Source organism: Canis aureus, chromosome 15 (assembly GCF_053574225.1).
Source record: "Canis aureus isolate CA01 chromosome 15, VMU_Caureus_v.1.0, whole genome shotgun sequence".
NCBI classification, from domain to species: domain Eukaryota; kingdom Metazoa; phylum Chordata; class Mammalia; order Carnivora; family Canidae; genus Canis; species Canis aureus.
The window spans coordinates 55,822,127-55,838,049 of record NC_135625.1 but is presented as its reverse complement, the minus strand read 5'-3'; the positions used below and the strand labels follow the sequence as shown (position 1 = coordinate 55,838,049).

General features: G+C 44.8%; 1 long non-coding RNA gene across 4 annotated transcripts in view; it reads right to left on the bottom strand.

Annotated features, from left to right (window-relative positions):
- Window positions 1-2,351: 2,351 nt before the first annotated feature.
- The window catches only part of LOC144284894 (uncharacterized), a 65,409-nt gene continuing 51,837 nt past the window's right edge, over window positions 2,352-15,923 (bottom strand). For 2 of the 4 annotated variants that reach the window (XR_013353304.1, XR_013353302.1), the window contains 3 exons: window positions 6,481-6,576; window positions 6,002-6,073; window positions 2,352-5,517 (listed from right to left, as the gene is read on the bottom strand). This is a non-coding gene — a long non-coding RNA (uncharacterized LOC144284894). Of the gene's footprint in view, window positions 5,518-6,001; window positions 6,074-6,480; window positions 6,577-7,728; window positions 8,014-15,923 lie in introns of those variants that run through there. The other 2 variants (XR_013353305.1, XR_013353303.1) reach the window with 2 other exon arrangements.

Below are 15,923 nucleotides of genomic sequence, written 5' to 3'. Positions count from 1 at the left end.
CCTGGCAATGCACAGCTTCTTAAGGGCCCTGAAACAGTGACCTGGGGTACTGATGCCAGGAATGTGCCCTACTGCTCCAGTCACATAGGGCAAGATGAAAATCTCCCTCAGATGAGGAACAAAACCACAAATATTTAGTTCATGTCAAAAGTTTAAAGAAATTTCATATTTTTGATCTTACGTTTCAGTGGGTTTTATCTTAATAAAAGAATTCTTCTATGTAGTGCCTTTGGCCAGAACCTGGATTAACAGAACTTTTCAAAGTTAGAATGTATTCCTGGCACATGGTACCTTAGGGTGAATAAATGAGGACTTGGCTTGCTAATTCAGGAGAGTTGTCGGTTCCCGAGTTTGGTAAATGCCAGCATCTTCTAGCCATTGCTCAGAAAGAAGATTCAGCTACAAGCCAGCCACCCCCTCAGCCCTAGGCCTAATCCTCAACTTAGTCATCAGTGACACACTGAACTCCAGGTACGTACAGACTCCCCAGCTGCTAGCTTTACTCCTGCAGGAAGGAGGCAAATGGTGTCTTCACCATCTCTTATCCCCTCTGTACAGAATGTGGACCCAGGGAATGCCATGATCTCTTTTGAGTTAACAGCATAAATCAAATAATCACAGAATTCTGAAGCTGGAAATGGTGTGTGCAAGTAAATACTAAATAACCAAATCTCCAAAAAAAACAAAAAACAAAAAAACCCAACATGTATAAGGTTACTGTAGATTTTGCTGTTATGACGCACATTTACAACACACAATTTATAGATCATAAAAAAATATACAACAGCCCTCACTGCAGATTCCACAGTTAATTTTTACCAAATCCTTGTATCTGTACTCAAGCTATGGTCCCAATCCCACCATGATTTGACAAATGGAGTCGCACATTGATCTGCTAACTCTCCTCCCAATAAATGTATTGTTATTAAATAGGATGAGATCCCCCGATAAACTCACTTTTGTACAAATTATGTTCATTGAACTAATTCCTCTCTCCCCTTTAGCTCCAGTCATGGCAGACTTTTAAGTCATAGCTGCATCATTAATGTTTTCTCCTTTACTTTAAGTCTAGAATAAATCAAGCACAGACTTACAGCATTCGCCCACTACCTTGGTGTAAATACTCCCTTTGCAACCAAAGTGTTATCACAGACACTGAGTGGAAAAGAGATGGCCAAGGGCACCTGGGTGGTGGCTCAGTCGGTTAAGCATCTGCCTTTGGCTCAGGTCATGATCCCAGGGTTCTGGGATTGAGCCCCATATTGGTGGGTGGGGTGTCTCTGCTCAGTGGGGAGCCTGCTTCTCCTCCCCCTCTGCCTGCCACTCTCCCTGCTTGTGCTCTCTCTCCCTGTCAAATAAATAAATAAAATCTAAAAAAAATTTTAAAAAGATATGACCAGTAGCTCACCATTACATAGTATTTCTACACTATAGGTATGATTGATATAAAAAACACAAAGGCATAAATAAAATGTGATGTTTTGAGTATTTATTACCTTTATTTGTAATAAAGATATTTTTTAATTTATATAATTCTTTTTTTAAATGTATTCTTTTTTAAAGATTTTATTTATTTATTCATAGAGACACACAGAGAGAGAGAGAGGCAGAGACACAGGCAGAGGGAGAAGCAGGCTCCATGCAGAGAGCCTGATGTGGGACTTGATCCCAGGACCCCGGATCCCAGGACCCCGGGATCACGCCCTGAGCTGCAAGCGGCGCTAAACCGCTGTGCCACCGGAGCTGCCCAAAGTTATATAATCTTAATAATGGGTATATTTAACAACCAGCTCACTAAATTTCTAAAGACCTAATCAGCTTTCAGATGCTGGTACAAACCAATTCCAAAGCACTCCTAGGTGGAGGAGACCTGGAGAGATCTATTTCTACATCTATTTCCCCGCATCTACAAAATATGCGGAGTTGGGACTCAGGGAAGGGGGTTATTGGGATCAGGAAATCCAACTGCCCACAAAGATGTCCTTTGCATTCTTAAGAAATTCTGGACGTTACAAGGGTGGAGTCTGAAACCTGGTATGACTGCCCTGGCATGAAGCCTCCAGCTCCTCAGTGCCTTTGTGGATCTGACCTATTTTCAGACCAAAAAAAAAAAAAAAAGAAAGAAAGAAAAAAAGAAAGAAAGAAAAGAAAGAAAAAGGCTGATTTCTTCTCCAGTTGCCAGCTTTGGCTACTAGCTGCACAGACCTCGCTCTATCCCTGAAGACACACCCTTGGTTTTGACAGCATTTCCCGTAAGCCTGCAGGTCCAGAAGAATGACACAGCTGGAGATGATTTTGAAGACAATTAAAGCTAACGAGCTGACCCAGCAGAAGCAGCAGAGGAGGCAGGAAATGGCTGTGGCTAGAGGGGAGCTTTGCCTGGATAGCCGGGAAGAGACCAGTTAGGAAGTAAAATGGGACAGGATCCGCTTTACTGACAAAAAACAAGGATTTGCTTAACCAAGCCTTGACCGGCGCTGAATTGGGGAGCGTGCTTCTGGCGGTGCTGTGGGCACCCAGGCACTCTTCTGGCCTGTTGACAGAAGTATAAAACTGGAGCCTCTACAGAAGGGACTCTCAGGGTTTTAAGTGCACATTCTCTTTGACCCGGATGCTCAGGGATCTGCTTTGCAACACTGTTAGAATGAGTAATGACACTGGGTTAGAAACCAATTCAAAGTCTATTAACAGGTGGCCTGCTAAATGTATAAACGGTGACAAATCCAGGTATAGGAATATTATACAGCCACTAAAAAGAATACGGCAGCTTTTTATTACCTGATGAGCAATCTGAAATATGCTGTTAACTAACAAAAAAAGGAGGAGCACTGGATGTTTTTTTTTTAATTTTATTTATTCATGACAGAGAGAGAGAGAGAGAGGCAGAGACACAAGCAGAAGGAGAAGCAGGCTCCATGCAGGGAGCCCGACGTGGGACTCGATCCCAGGACGCCAGGATCACACCCTGGGCTGAAGCTGGCGCTAAACCACTGGGCCACCGGGGCTGCCCCACTGGATGTTTTAAATAATGTATTTAAACACTTAAATGAGCATAAAATGTCTTTGGAAGGATACATAAAGAAACTGGGCAGTTTACCTCTGAGGGAGAGATCCAATAGAGGGGTGCCCGGGTGGCCCTGCATCAGGCTCCCTGCTCAGTGGGGGGATCTGCTTTTCCCTCACCCTCTGCTGCTCCTCCTGCTTGTGCTCTCTCTCTCACCCTCACTCTCTCAAATAAATAAATAAAAATCTTAAAAGAGAGAGAACTGATAGAGGCCAAGAGTGGAAGACTTACTCCTTACTTACTCCTTACATTTTAATTTCATATCAGGGATTATCTCATTTTTGAGAATTATGTTTTAATTTTACCTCTGAAATAATTAACATTAGCATTAGTTTCAAGGGTACAATATGGTGACTTGACAATTCTATACATCACTTTGTGCTCATGATAAATGTACTCTTAATCCCCATCCCCTACTTCACCCATCCCCCACCGTCTCATTTTTCTAATCTAATACATAATAAAGTGTGTGGTTATTTTTTTTTTTAATGATAGGCACACAGTGAGAGAGAGAGAGAGAGAGGCAGAGACACAGGTAGAGGGAGAAGCAGGCTCCATGCACTAGGAGCCTGACGTGGGATTCGATCCCGGGTCTCCAGAATCGCGCCCTGGGCCAAAGGCAGGCGCCAAACCACTGCGCCACCCAGGGAACCCGTGTGTGGTTATTTTTAAAACACCAACAGCAACTACACTTCAGTGGGTCTTAACCACTGTCTTGAGCTCCCTTGAGGTTTCCTTTGGCACATTCTAAAGGGGCCCCTCCATTGAGTTTTGCCTGGACCCTCCTGGTCCTAGCCCTGAAAGTCCCATGTCCTGGGAAACCTGCAGCCGTAGGGAAACTAGGATGGTTGGTCACACTGTTCCCCTCATGCAGCCACGTGGTCCCTCAGGTAAGCTGACCACAGTGTCTATCCCAACAGGCTCCTTCTCCCTATCTCCTGCCAGTGTTTCCTGATGGCCAAGTCCAGCCAGAAGCCAGGGAGCGGGGAGGGGCAGGGAGCCGTTGGCTGCAGTTAGTCCCAGCAGGTCAGCTTCCTGGGCACTGTGCAACTGGGAGGCTGGAGAGGGGGGCCTGGAGGGGCCTGGCCTTGCCAAGAGTTCCTACCTTGGTGACCTGAGAACAAGGACAAGTAGGGACTAAAACATGGGTTCTAGTTTCAATTTTTTTCTTTTCTTTTTTTTTTTTTTTTTTTTTTTTTTAAGATTTTGAGAGAGAGAGCGCAAAAAGGAGAGAGAGCATGAGCAGAGGGAGAGGGAGAAGCAGACTCCTCACTGAGCAGGGAGCCCGATGTGGGGCCCAGGATCCTGGGATCATGACCTGAGGTGAAGGCAGATGCTTAGTTGACTGAGCCACCCAGGTACCCCTAAGCTTCAAATCTTTCATGGCCTTCGGTCCATCCTTTCCCCTTTCGCATCCGTAAAATGAGAGGGAAAGCAGGCCCCCTTCCAAGGCCTTCGCCATATACCCCTCAACCGCTCAGCCCCACTGGCAGAGGCTCAGGGCCCAGCAGGCAGTGATGTGAGCGCTCACTCCTGCTCCCTGCTCTCCCCAGAATAATCAAGACCCCTGGGCTCTCCCCTCAGACAGCCTTCGCAGACACGAACCCGAAGAGTCTACCCAGAAAAGTTGCCCATGGTCCTCCAGGAGCCAATGCAAAGTTGCCTTCTCTCAAAGCTCAGTTCCTCAGCTCCAAATGTCAATCCCTGGGCCTCACCGCCAGGGGTCCTGATGCAGCAGGTCTAGGGTAGGAGTGCGAGGTAGGCTCTCCCTTGTTCCACACTGGGAAACCCGTGGTCCTAAAGAACAGGGCTGCACCACAGAGTAAGAATTGTGAAATTCATTTCCCTTTCAACGAAAACAAGCCATTATTCTGTAATGGTTATTTTTTAAAAACAACAACAAGAGCTTGGGGACAAGCAATCCACTCAATGCTTTGCAGCATGGACGTGCACGCTAAATGGCAAAATTGCATTTCAAGACATGATCAAACATCAGCCTAATCAGCCAGGTGTTAGATGCTCAATCACAAGCCTCAAAACACATAATCAAGTATCAGTAAGCAGGTGTTTTAAGTGAAGATTGAGATAAACAGTTGCCTTTGTGGCTATTTAGGAGGTTTTGCAACATTAAAATGGAGTACCTCACGCTCAAGCCAGCAGACATCAGAAGCTTCGCGGCTGAGTAAATCCAGGCAATAATTAGCAGTGGAGATTTTAACTGGATTGCAATCAACAGCTTTGAGCTTTATTGGGGAAATCTGGGTCCTTCCTTTGTTTCCGCTACCTGTAAGGCGTCGCCCTCATCATGAGGACACGTGTCACTTTGTTGTGTCTGAAGGTTCCGATCCCGTTAGAGACAACTGTGTGCAGATCACAGCCGCACCTTCAGTGCCACGATGCCAACGACCCATCTCCCCCGTTTCTCCAATGTGACCAGTTCAGGACAGGGAGGTCTGAAGAAACAGCAAAGTTCCTCATTAGAGATTAATCTTTGTTTTCACAATCCAAATGGCTTTGCAGTGGCCCAATCACCAGTCCAACGTCACCTCTCGAAAGTCCCTGGGGACAAATGATGGTCAAGTGACCATCCTCACTTGAAGCGCCCTTTTTGAGAACCGGTAGCAGTAAGACCAGCTTGTCACGTAAGCACAGTAGCTTGTCCCTGTGATATCTTTGAGGACATGCAGAGCAGGAGCCCCGGCTGAAAAGGGCAGCTCATCAATTTCCATTAATTCCCCTTGATCATGAGTAGCCATTGAGCTTTGGGAGAATTTCTCAAGCTTCGTTTTCTGTTTCTTTTCTCTCTTCCCCAGCCTTGAATTGCCACCAAAATATTAATTTCCGCTCTTCTAATTTTATCTCCTACAGTGAAAGGAGCCATGGCTCCACATTGGCTCATACGTGATACCAACCTAACAGAGTCCCAATCGTCCTTACCACTCAGCGGAGATGAAGGTGTCTGAGACATCAGAAAGCTTCATTGTCGATCCGGGACATCAACACACTCCCCTGAAACAAAATCAGGAGACTTTCATCAAGGGTTTTGAGCCTGTGGGTTCTGAGTCTGAATAAGCCCAAAGAACTTCATTCTTCCCTCCCACCAGTTCCCAGAACCCCGTCAGTAATTGCAGACCACATCAGGACTGGTCTTTCATATCATCTTCCTCTTTCACGCGGTAGGATTCAGCGGGGTGCTGGTGAGTGTATAGGGGGGCTTCTGTGACTCGGGACATTCAAACCTGAACTTTGAGTCTATTTGCAGAGATGAAAGGTTTCCTCCCTGAACCAGGGAGTCTGGCTATCTTTGGGCTTTTCTGGTGCTCCTTTGTCCTGGGAATTTGTACTCTCTTTGGTATATGTTCTCTCTCATCTTTCCTTTCCTGACAGTGCCAGCGGGGGTGTCAACCTCCACTTACCCAGACGCAGGAGGGCCTCACCCACCCTGTCAGCAGCCTGAGCCATGGCAGGAGGTGCTGCAGCTTTGAGCTGGACTGGAAATTCCCTCAGAAGTCCTGAAGGAATCATACAAATGATTCAGATCAATTCTACCACGATTTCTTCCCCTTCTCTAAACCTTTCAATAAACCTCTGGCCTCCTCTTTCATGGAGAAACTAGAAATCATTGAATGGAAGCTCTGTTAATTCCTTGCTGGTCTCCCCTAATTGGAGAACCCTCTCTCCTGTTCCTCCTATCTGTTCCCCCCAGACCAATTCCCCACCAAGACTTTGGACCCCGATTCCATCAGCCTTCCTCCTTTTCTTTCTTTCTTTTTTTTTTAAGATTTTATCTATTTATTCATGAGAGACACAGAGAGAGGGAGGCAGAGACACAGGCAGAGGGAGAAGCAGGCTCCATGCAGGGAGCCCAATGTGGGACTCGATCTCGGGACTCCAGGATCGCACCCTGGGCCAAAGGCAGATGCTAAACCGCTGAGCCACCCGGGTGCCCCAGCCTTTCTCCTTTTCTACAGCTTCTCCCTCTGTTTTAGTGCTGGCTCTTCACCATTTATATATAGCAAAGTGTTAAGTTAGAATTTGTGAGGAAAGCACCAAGATATTAAGAAGACTACATTCCAAAGGCTGCCTCAGACCGCATGGAAATCTCAAAGCAGGATTAACCAAAAACTGGTATTTTGACTTTTAAATTCCCTCACTCACATGGAGGATAAGAAGAGTCAGAGGGGTGGGGATTGCAAGGATTTGAGAGTAGAGCCAGTAGAAAGCTGTGGGTCTCATCCCCCAGGGAGAGAAGGATGAAGGCCATGCCTGCCTTTGCTTCTAGCCTACTGAGAAAGGTTTAATAGAACCACTTGGGAAAATTAATGTGCGTGCCCCCCGGAGTGGGGCGGCTGCAGGGACTGGGAACTACCTCATGTCGGAGAAAGTCAGACCGGCCCGTGGCAGCAGGCAAAAGTCCAGATCTAAGGGGTAAGCCCACTCCTGGAGACCAAACCTAAGAACCCAGCTTAGGAAAAGGCTACCTGGAAAAGAAGGCCCTAGACTTCTACCCAAGAGATATTTTTGAGCAGCACCGAGGTGGGCGGGTGGGGTTCAAGGGTGAATCACGTGGACAAGGCCAGCAAAAGGGTTGCCACTGGAAGGCCCTACCAGGTGAGCTTTCAAGGAACCCATGGAAATGCCCAGTGAGTGTCTACTACTCACACCTGCTGACCCACCGGGGGCAAAGCCATCTCACGTCTGGCCCTCCTGGCTCCAGCCCTGACTCCCTCATTAGCAGTCAGGGCACGAAGTGAAAGGTCAGGTGGGGGAGAGAAAAGGAGGACCATGCCAGCCACCCGGCCATCACAGCAAGGGCGCAGCTGCGGGGAGGAGGAAGACGTTAAGCCAGGCTCAGAGTGTTGGTTACTAGCTTGGAGCAGACGTTCTAAATTAACTAACATGAATCAGAACATTCTTTTACATAAGAGGAACCAGAGAAATGACTAGTGCCTGAAACAGATTTAAAGGGACAGTGGAAGGACTGCCTGCAAGGCTCAGTCGGTAAAGGGGCCAACTCCTGATCTCAGCTCAGGTCTCCATCTCAGGGTCATGAATTCAAGCCCCCTGTTGGGCCGCACACCGAGCATGGAGCCTACGTTAAAAAAAAGGAGAGAGAACAGTGGAAGACAAAAATAAGACTGCTTTCAGGAAAACTCAGCCTGTGTGCTGATGTTTGACAGAGACAGACAGACAGACACCTTAGAAGGCGAAGCACAAACCTCCCCCCGACTCTACATCAATCAGCCTCTAGCTTTGCTTCATCTTTTCCCTCAACCTCGCTGGAAGTCAGTCAAGGAATGTAGTACTCCCCCTGCCTCTGCTGCATCCCGTCCACAGCCATCCTGCTTCTGCCTTTTTATTACTGCTCAAAAATATCTCTTGGGTAGAGTCACCTTTTTGTTTTCTTATTTTCACAAAATAAAATTTTTCTTATCATAGAAGCAAATATGCTTATTACAGAAAAATTTTAAACCCCTAAAATGAGCATTAAAAAATAAAATCTAAGGGTGCCTGGGTGGCTCCGTCAGGTGAGCGGCTGACTTCGACTCAGGTCATGATCTCAGAGTTGTGGGATTGAGTCTCGGTGGCTCCATGCAGAGCCTGCTTCTCCCTCTCCCACTGCCCCTCTCCCTGCTTGCACTCACTCACTCCCTCTCTCTCCCTCTCAAATAAATAAAATCTTAAAAAATAAAAAAAGAATTTTAAATAAATAAAACCCATAAACCCATACACACCAGGTCAATTGCTGTTAGTGGTTTGATGCAGATCCTAGACTACTCTGCATATAGACGTGTGGATACAGAGATATACACATGTAAGCGAGTTGATTCGAGTGTTTCATTATTACAGCAATGCTGATTTAAATGAGCTTGCATAAAGAAACAAAAGCAAAAATGAACTATTGGGACTTCATCAAGATAAGAAGCTTTTGCACAGCAAAGGATACAGTCAACAAAACTCAAAGACAACCTACAGAATGGGAGATGTTTGCAAATGACGTATCAGATAAAGGGCTAGTTTCCAAGATCTATAAAGAACTTCTTAAACTCAACACCAAAGAAACAAACAATCCAATCATGAAATGGGCAAAAGACATGAAGAGAAATCTCACAGAGGAAGACATAGACATGGCCAACATGCATATGAGAAAATGCTCTGCATCACTTGCCATCAGGGAAATACAAATCAAAACCACAATGAGATACCACCTCACACCAGTGAGAATGGGGCAAATTAACAAGGCAAGAAACAACAAATGTTGGAGAGGATGCGGAGAAAAGGGAACCCTCTTACACTGTTGGTGGGAATGTGAACTGGTGCAGCCACTCTGGAAAACTGTGTGGAGGTTCCTCAAAGAGTTAAAAATAGACCTGCCCTTCGACCCAGCAATTGCACTGTTGGGGATTTACCCCAAAGATTCAGATGCAATGAAACGCCGGGACACCTGCACCCCGATGTTTCTAGCAGCAATGTCCACAATAGCCAAACTGTGGAAGGAGCCTCGGTGTCCATCGAAAGATGAATGGATAAAGAAGCTGTGGTCTCTGTATACAATGGAATATTCCTCAGCCATTAGGAACGACAAATACCCACCATTTGCTTCAACATGGATGGAACTGGAGGGTATTATGCTGAGTGAAGTAAGTCAATCGGAGAAGGATAAACAGTGTATGTTCTCATTCATTTGGGGAATATAAATAATAGTGAAAGGGAATAGAAGGGAAGGGAGAAGAAATGGGTAGGAAATATCAGAAAGGGAGACAGAACATGAAGACTCCTAACTCTGGGAAATGAACCAGGGGTGGTGGAAGGGGAGGAGGGCGGGGGGTGGGGGTGAGTGGGTGACGGGCACTGAGGGGGACACTTGACGGGATGAGCACTGGGTGTTATTCTGTATGTTTGTAAATTGAACACCAAAAAAATTAATTTATTAAAAAAAATAAATGAGCTTGCATGTGTATATAGACATATGTACTTAAAAATATATATGTACATGTACGAACTTGATGTGTATTATTGTAAGTCTTTAGCAGGTTCTAATAGAAGTCTCACAAATGAACAAGCAAAAACAGGATTATGGGAGATGCAAATAGCTTAATTACACAGGTACAATCTTTACCCACACTGTCTTTTTACATAGTGAGCTTGTAAGATAGTATAGTCCACAGCTGCATTTTCTTCGCTCAATCTTTTGCTGTTTTATCTTTGCGTATCTTACATAAATCAAAACTGTTTTGGGATCCCTGGGTGGCGCAGCAGTTTGGCGCCTGCCTTTGGCCCAGGGCACGATCCTGGGGACCCGGGATCGAATCCCACGTCAGGCTCCCAGTGCATGGAGCCTGCTTCTCCCTCTGCCTGTGTCTCTGTCTCTCTCTCTCTCTCTGTGTGACTATCATAAATTTAAAAAAAAAAAAAAACTGTTTTATTCTTTCTGCAACTTCTGTGTCTTCCAAAGATTTATGAAGACATTGGCTTTCATTATGAAAGAAAGGACTCTGGGACTTGTTGGCACATCCATCTACATGTCAGAAAGCAGTGGGAGGTAACAGAAGTATATTTAACACCTTATCAAATAGTAAGACATCATTTATTTTCTAATTATACATTGTGATGTTAAGATAGGAAAAGACAATGGTGGAAATTCTGGGCAGATGACTTTTTCTTGAGCTGCACTTTTATTTTTTTAAGTACACTCCATCCCACAAGGTGGGGCTCAAACTCATGACCTCAACCAGGATCAAGAGTTGCTTGTTTTACTGACTGAGGCAGCCAGGTGCTGCATGGGCAGATGATTCTGACATGAGGAAATATCTTTTACCCTTATAATCATGTTAAGTCCACTTCTGCCAATATGCCAATATATAATTTTTTTACCACCAACTATGGATGTATTTATATGTACATACTACTTTGTTGTTTATACACATACCACTATGTTAAAAATAAACAATATATATTTTTAAATTGCACCTAAAAACTCTCACCCTCTGGAAAAGACAACACTGAAGAATCTCAACTCTGAGATCATGACTTGAGCTGAAATCAAGAGTCGGACACTCAACTGACAGAGCTACCCAGCTGCCCCATTTTATTTAGTTATTATTACAAAATGAGAGATCACACAGACTGTTCTACAACTTGCTTCTTTTACTTAACAATGCCATGAACGATTTTTCAAGTCAAGACATACAGGCTGACCTCATGCCTTTTAACAGTTGCATATTGTTTTATCCCATGTCGTGGCCCATGATTTATTTAAGCGTGTCCTTGCTGAGAAACATTTATTTCAAAGAATTTATTATCACCAATAGTGCAGCTCTGCACATCTTGTGCATTTATCTCCAAATAGTTGTCTAATCATTCGTGTAGGCCAAGTCATCAAAGGTAAATTCACTTGGTCAAAAAATAAGCACATTCGAATTTCAGTGGTACCAAATAATACTCTAAAAAGATTGCACCAGTTTACTCTCCCTTGTCCTCTTCAAAAATGGTATGATCGATCTCTCTCTGCCAATCTGATAGGTATAAATGAACACTTTATTTCCATTAGCATTTTTTTTCCTAGTCAGGGAGGCTGTACTTCTCATCTGTTGATTAGCTGTATCATTTCTTCCAGAAATTGCTGATTCCTGTCATTGTCCATCTTTCTGCTAGGTTATTTGTCTTTGCTAGCAATTTATAAAAATCCCTTCAGCTAATAGAGATATTAACTCTATTGTGCTGATTGCAAACAATTATTCCCAGTTCTTATCTTTGCCTTTGTCCATGGGTATCCCCCTTACAAGAAGTGTAACTTTTCCTACAGTCGAGTATATACATGTTTTCTTCATGGTTTCTGGTTTTAACATCATGTTACACAATATCTCACTACTCTACTGCTCTAAGAATAGTCACCCACGTTTTTCTTCTATTATTTCTAGAATTTCACTTCTATTCTTAAATTGTTATAGAGTATATGCTTTGGTAGAAACAGTGAAATTAGAATCCAATAGTATTAAACTCTGTGTATTTTGACATCATTTTTTTTCACTTATTGTATTGTGATCATATTTCCATGTTCACAGATTTATTCTGTGTAATATCATATACTGGTTCTATACTTGATTTAATCTTATTTGATTGGATAATTCGGGTATTTGCAATTATTTAAAACAGTTGTGTGATAAACATAATGGAGGCTAAGCCCTTATCCATCACCTAACAGTTTCCTTATTTTTTTAAAAAAGATTTTATTTATTTATTCATGAGAAACACACACAGAGAGAGAGAGAGAGAGAGAGAGGCAGAGACACAGGAAGAGGGAGAAGCAGGCTCCATGCAGGGAGCCTGATGCAGGACTCGATGCCGGGACTCCAGGATCACACCCTGGGCTGAAGGCAGCCGCTCAACCCCTGAGCCACCCAGGCTCCCTAACAGTCTCCTTAGTTTGCATGTCAAACTCCTTAGATCTTCTCTAAACAAACCTTGCCCTGCCTTTGTATCACAGTGAACTGTACTTCCACCCATCCTATTGCTCAAACCAAAATCTTAGGAGTGACTTTTGTTTCCTCACTTTCTCCAACCTTCAAACCCAATCCATCTGAAAAATCCCACCAGCTCTATCTAGTTGCCCACCTGTCCCTCATTCTCCTCCTCACCTGTATGACTGCGACAGCCCCTCTGTTCTCCTGCCCACTGCAATCTAGTCTCTGTACATCAGCCACACTATCATTTTAGAATATAAATCAGATCAAGTCACTTCCCTGCTCACATCCCTTTAATGGTTTCCCATTGCATCAGAAGGTAAAATATAAGCCCTTTACCAAGCCCTGGAAGGCCTCTGTCATCTACCCCTGCCAGGCTGCCTCTCTGACTGAGGTACCACTCACCCACCTCCAAACACTTTCTGCTCTTTCATTTTTTTTTTTTAAAGAAAGAACCCAGTGTGGAGCCCAGCATGGGGCCTGAACTCATGACCCTGAGATTAAGACCTAAGATCAAGAGTCAGATGCTTAATCGATTGAGCCACTCAGACACCCTGATAGGTACTTTAAAGTTCAACATGAATTCTCTCCAACATTTGACACTCCCATGACCTGCTCCGTAAGTCATCACTTCCCTCGGCTTCTGTGACCCCATGTTGCCCTAGTTGACCCTTGTCTCTTGGACTCTACTTTCCTCTTTTCTTCAAGAGCTCCTCTTCTTCAGCCATTCCTGAGATATTGTTCCTCAGGGAGTTCCATCTTGGGGCACCTTCTCTTCCAGCAAGGTGATCTCTGCACCCCTGTGCACACCTCATCAGGTACCATCTATTTACTCATGACTTCCAAATTCCTACCTCTACCCCATGTGCACGAGGCCACTGAGACATCCCACAGGCCCCTCAATATTTCCCAACTGAAGTCATCACTTCTACCAAGCCCAGGCTACACTCTCAACAATCCTCGCTGTTGGACATGGCTTAGCCTGCTGGCTCTGAAGTTCTGGTTCTGCAGTGGAATTATTGGGGCTGGGTTGCTACAATGCCCTCCATCAGTCTCTGGACCACCAGCCCTGCTGCCAGGCAACACATGTTTCTTGCTTTGCTGCTTAAAACTCTCAAAGGCTTCCCATGGTCCTAAGCCTATGATATAATTCCCTCCCATAGCTTTTAAGAGCCTTTGTGAACTGGCTGTTCATCACTCCAACCATCTAAACCAAACTGTCTCTTCACCTCTGGAGCTACAGATTGCTTCTTCCTAGGTCAGAAACACTGTTCCCTCCACCTCTCCTGTGCCAGGACTCGGACGATATTTGTAAAATTAATGGGTAATTTCCATTCCAGTTCTCATGTCATTATGTCTTTGGTCTGGATCTCATGAGACTTTGAATCACCTTTAAAAATAGGCCCAAATAATCTTTCCCCCATTGCAAGTCCCCAAATGGTCTTTGCTTCAAATACAGCTCAAGATAACCTCTTTGAAATCATCTGTGGAGTTTTTATATCCTATTTACCTTATTTCCCAGGCCCTAATACTAGTTTTTATATCCCTCCCTCTGCTCTGCACCACAAGAGACATCCTAACGACTTCTGTGAGGGTCTGGGTTAATTAGCAACTAGAATTTGCATCCTCCAGCTAAGAATCTAGCCCAGGATTTACATTTTGCTGCCACTGTACACTTGGTAATGGTGACTAAGTATTTTGGCAGCTCTCGAATTGTATAAAAGAAACTCGGAGATAACACAATTGATTATCAAGAACTAATGAAAAAGCAATTTGTTATAAATAAAATGCTGATTAAGAAGTTACATATTAAAACACGCATGCAAAAGGAGCAACATACTGCTATCTGCTCAAGGATGTCACTGTTCAGCCTCTGCAATCTGCCTCTAGCTCGACTGTCACTGTCCTGTCAGTTCCTTGGTGTCAGCCTGACATACGATGTGAATGTACTCTCAGCTGGGCCTCTCTAAAGGCAGACTGACTCACAGCCGTCAGGCTACCCAGTTTCCCAATCAGGCCAGCCTGAGACACATCCCCCAAAGGATCATATTCCTCTTACCCTAAATATTATTATCAGGGTAGACAAAGTCACCCTGGGATCCGACACATACCACTGGATCTTGCCTGTGTTTTATGCTGTTTTCCCCAGTTGTGCAGGTCTAGGAGAAGAGCAGTAACAAGTGACAGCACCCAGACCACATCCTCGCCAGGCCATCTCCAGCTAACACGGGGTGAGCAGGGAATTCACCTTGTAGATTAGTGACAGCAGTGCTCACAGAGAATGCACTGGGGAGTAGCTTGCCCCCCTCAACAGGGAGCTGCAGGAGCCTACACGATGTGACTGCGAACTGCAGTTTTGAAAACACACAGCCAAGCACCCCAACATCGTCTCACTCATCTGTGCCCAGTAACATGGGACTCTATTGGTGTTAGGAGCCCAACATGCCCAATGTCTCAAAGCTCTGCCACAGAGAGGCACGGAGAGACAGCCGTGACTATGGAAGCCAGAGAGAAGCAGGTTCCCAAAGCTTGGGGAGAAATCTCCTAACGATGGCCAATGACAAAACGTATTCATGTTGCAATGCAGTAAAAGAAGCAAACTGGCCCTACTGTTCAACCCTGCACTCAGCGCAATGAGGAAATTAGAAACGGGAAATCCCTACTCTAGAGGCAGCTGTGGCCTAGTTCAGGAAGAAAGATCTTTTGCATGTAAAGTAATACCTTGTGTTGGGGCTCTTGGCCCTCCTGTCCCCTGCCCCCAGTCATACTCAATAGGCCAGGGACCCATGGAAATATTTCAATTTCCTTTAAAATCCGAAGAAAAAAGTGAATATAATCCAATCTGGATTACTTTCACCTTTATACCAACACGATCATAAAATATCAATTTTAATATGTTTTAATGCAGAAGGAAGCCCATGCCAGGCCAAACAGTTTCAGAGGCCCATGGAAGTCATCATGCAGCCCCAAGTAGAAGGGAAACCAAACAAGCAGCTACACAAAATGCCCGATCCCTAGTCTGCCCTTGCACTTGCCAGCTGAGCAAGAAGCCTGCAAGTCCTCTCTGCTTTTTTCTCTGGAGCCCCAGAGCTAGCCTTAGGTAGCCATTCTGCTCGCAGGCATCCAGGCCCTGCCCTAAACTTGGAAATGAAATAGAGATTGGAATGATTACGGTGATAATAGTAGCGCCCATTTAATGAGCACTTCTGTATGCATCGGATTCAGTGCTACAGGCTTTGTAAAGTGCTTGATCTCATCTCCTCACCTCTGTAGCCCCGGAAGGCAAGTAACATTACCTACATTTTATAGATCAGAGAGCCACAACTCTAAGAACCTAAGTAACAAGTCCTGGCCACAGGCTCGGCCTGGACAACTCCAGAGGGTACCATCCACAT